This window comes from Alligator sinensis, unplaced genomic scaffold, assembly GCF_000455745.1.
Source record: "Alligator sinensis unplaced genomic scaffold, ASM45574v1 scaffold443_1, whole genome shotgun sequence".
In the NCBI taxonomy this organism is placed as follows: domain Eukaryota; kingdom Metazoa; phylum Chordata; order Crocodylia; family Alligatoridae; genus Alligator; species Alligator sinensis.
This window is the reverse complement of record NW_005843404.1, coordinates 18,351-22,317: the sequence shown is the minus strand read 5'-3', so window position 1 is coordinate 22,317 and position 3,967 is coordinate 18,351. Positions and strand designations below refer to the sequence as shown.

At 64.9% G+C, this 3,967-nt stretch overlaps 1 pseudogene; it reads left to right on the top strand.

Moving 5' to 3' along the window:
- Window positions 1–3,239: 3,239 nt before the first annotated feature.
- On the top strand, window positions 3,240–3,441 carry LOC112548683 (annotated as a pseudogene).
- The last annotated feature ends 526 nt before the right edge of the window (window positions 3,442–3,967 follow it).

Sequence of the window (3,967 nt, the reverse complement as noted above, 5' to 3'; positions counted from 1 at the left end):
GCCCTCCGTCCCCCGAGCGTGCCGGGATCTCCCGGTGCGGGGCCCTCCCCACAGCAGAGAATGCCCACCCCGTGGCAGACCCTCTGGCTGGAGGAGTTCTCCCGGGCCACCACCTTCGAGGCTTTTGAGGCCTCGGTGGCCCGGCTCACAGAGGAGCTCTCGGCGGCCGCCCGGCCCGGCCAACCCCGAGAAAACAGTAGACCAGCAACACGACAGGACCACAGACCGCAGCCGCAGAGGCGACCCAGGCGCCAGCACTACGACCCGGCGGCAGCCTCCTGGATCCAGAAGCTGTACCGGGCCAACCGTCCTAAGGCGGTGAGAGAGATCCTGGAGGGACCCTCGGCCTTCTGCCAAGTCCCCCGGGAGGCTCTTTTCAGTTATTTCAGCAGGGTCTTCAACCCCCAGGTGGAAGCCGCTGCCCCACGCCCTGCGACCGTCGAAGCGCTGACCCCCGTTGCCCCCGGCGGAGGGGTTCGAGGAAGCCTTCACACCTTAGGAAGTGGAAGCCCGCCAGAAGAGGACCAGGGACACCGCTCCTGGCAAGGACGGGATCAGGTACCGTCTCCTTAAAAAACGTGACCCAGGCTGCCTCATTCTTTGTGTTCTCTTCAACAGGTGCAGAGAGTTCCGGCACACGCCCGCCGTCTGGAAGAGGGCCATGACGGTCCTCATCCACAAGAAGGGAGACCCAAACGACCCGGGCAACTGGAGACCCATCACCCTGTGCTCCACCGTCGCTAAACTCTACGCCAGCTGCCTGGCAGGCTGCATCACCGACTGGGCGGTGACCGGCGGAGCCGTCAGCCGGAGCCAGAAGGGATTCATGTCCACGGAGGGCTGCTACGAACACAATTTCACCCTCCAGGTGGCCCTGGACAACGCCCGGAACACCAGCAAGCAGTGAGCGGTGGCGTGGCTGGACATTTCCAACGCCTTCGGGTCCGTGCCCCACCGCCACAGCTTCAGCACCCTCTGCGAGCTGGGCCTGCCGGACGGCGTCACCGACCTGGTGCGTGAGCTCTACCGCAGTTGCACCACGACCGTCCGCGCCACTGACGGGGAGACCGCGGAGATCCCCATCCGGTCAGGAGTGAGACAGGGCTGCCCCCTCACCCCCATCATATTCAACCTGGCCATGGAACCGCTCCTTCGAGCCGTGGCAGGCGGCCCCAGCGGGCTCGACCTCTACTGCCAGAAGTTGAGCGTCCTGGCCTACACCAACGACCTCGTGCTCCTCGCCCCGACGCCACCCAGCTGCAGCAGATGCTGGACGTGACGTCCAAGGCAGCCAGATGGATGGGCCTGCATTTTAACGTTGCCAAGTGCGCTTCCCTGCACATCGACGGGAAGCAGAAGAGCCGCGTCCTGGACTCCACCCTCACTATCCAGGGCCAGGCAATGCGGCACCTGCGCGATGGTGAGGCCTACTGCCACCTGGGGACACCCACCGGCCACCGGGCCAGGCAGACGCCAGAGGAGACCATCAACGGCATCGTGCAGGATGCCCACAAACTGGACTCGTCCCTGCTGGCCCCCTGGCAGAAGATCAACGCGGTGAACACCTTCCTCATGGCCCGCATCATGTTCGTCCTGAGAGGCTCGGCGGTCCCCAAGACCCCCCTCAAGAAGGCGGACGCCGACATCCGGTGGCTGCTGAAGAAGTGGTTGCACCTACCGCTGAGGGCCAGCAACAAGGTCCTGCACATCCCCTACAGGCAGGGGGGTGCCAACGTGCCCCGCATGGGAGACCTCGGCGACATCGCCGTGGTCACCCACGCCTTCCCCCTCCTGACCTGCCCGGACAGAACGGTAAGTATCATAGCCACCAGCGCCCTGGAGGAGACCGCCCGCAAGAGGATCGGCAGGCACCCCCCCGGACGCGACTTGGCCACCTTCCTCTGCGGCTCGCTAGAGGGCGAGTTCAGCCGAGACAGCGGGGACTTTGCCTCGCTGTGGAGCCGAGCCCGCAACGACACGCGCCGCCTCGGGAAGCGCATAGGCTGCGCCTGGACCTGGACCAAGGAGCACCGGGAGCTGGCAGTCTCCCTGCAACCAGCCCCGCACGCCGACTCCATGACCGTGACGCCCCGCACGAGGACCTTCCTGGAGAGGTTCCTGAAGGACGCCGTCCCCAACAAGTACACCGGCGACCTGGGCAAGGTCTTCAACGTCACCTCGAAGTGGGACTCCAGCAACCACTTCATGCCCAGCGGGAGCTTCACGCGCTTCGCAGACTGGCGCTTCCTCCACCGCACCCGCCTCAACTGCCTGCCTCTGAACGGGGCCGTCCCGCTTTGACCCCGGGGACAAGAGGGGCCAGCGGTGCGGCTACACAGCCGAGACCCTCCCCCACGTGCTGTGCACCTGCAAGCCGCATGCCAGGGCCTGGCAGCTCCGTCACAACGCTGTCCAGGACCAGCTGGTGAGGGCCATCCCGGCCGCAGCAGGGCAGGTCTCCTTCAACCGCACCGTCCCGGGCTGCGAGAGCCAGATGCGCCCCGACATCGTGATCACCGACGAGGAGGCCAAGAAGATCGTCATCGTGGACATCACCATCCCGTTCGAGAACTGGTGTCAAGCCTTCGCCGACGCCCAGGCTCGCAAGCGGGAGAAGGACGCCCCGCTGGCCGACACCTTGAGGGGCCACGGCTGGTCGATGCTCTCATCGTGGGAACGCTCAGAGCCTGGGACCCCAGCAACGAGAGCATCCTGCATGCCTGCCGCACCTCCCGCCGTTACGCCAAGCTGATGCGCTGCCTCATGGTGTCCGACACCATCCGGTGGTCCCGCGACATTTACGTGGAGCACATCACGGGCCACCGCCAGTACACGGACCCCACCAGGAGAACAGCCGCCGGACCGGACCCAGAGGGGACCGCCTGAACACCCCCCTCTGCACCAGATGGACCTTTGCTTTAAGAGAATTCATCAGAAACGGACGACGACCCTGCACAACCCGAAGAGGACCCCCGCGATAGACTGCATCTAGACTGAGAGAGAAAGAGGATAGAAACACACAAACCCGTGACAATGGTCCGCATTGGTGGAAGTGGTCCGAGGAAAAAGTGTCTCAGTGTCGCGAAACCCCTCCCTCCCCTTCCCCCCCTCCCCCTACCCCCGGGCTTAGTTGGCTAACTTTGTATTGTATGTAACCTAGTTGCGTTCCCCACCTCACCCCCATCCTTCTGTTGTTAGTCCCTCGCCCGGGCACTCTGTATTTCCCTATCAGCTTTGTCATCTTTTTTTTGGATTTACAATCCTTAACATCTACTAATAAAAGTCAATCTGTTCTTATCAGTTTAATCGCTGATACGTCCTCGATGTGAGGACCGACGCATTAAACGCATTTTTGGTGCCGGGAGCGGGCCTCGGAGCTTGCTGCAGCCCCTCCACGCATCGGCCTGGTGTTGCAGTGCCTCCGGGCCCGGTGCCTGCTCCCCTTCCGGGGGAGTGCCTTCCTCCTCCTCCTCCTCTCTGGGTTCCAAAAGCAGCAGCAGGGGCGGGGCGGAGCAGGGCCGTGGCCCCTGGGCGACCCCAGGGGGCAGACCCTATGCAAAGGGCGGGCAGCACACGGGCAGGGGAGCGAGCCCTCCTGCTCGGCAGGCAGCACTGCCCCCCCCCCCCCCCCCCCCCCCCGGGGGGGGGGGGGGGCACGACGGGACGGGACGAGGCCCTGCCCAGGGCCACAGGGCCCGGGCCTGCGGGGGGTGCGGGCCCGCTGCAGGCCCGGAAGCTGCGCCCAGAGGGTGGGTCGGGGAGGCCAGGGCCTTCCCCGCTACTGGCAGGCAGGCCTTGCAGCCTCTTTCTGTGGGAAGCACCCTGACCACGTAGGCGGGCTACCCAGGTCCTGAATGTGAGCCCCGCCCCCCCCTCTTTTCCTTGAGGCGGAGCAATGGGGGAGGTAGAGAGGGGAAAGGTGTTGAGTTTAAAAGGAAGAGGCAGCACGCAGGCAAGCGATGATTAT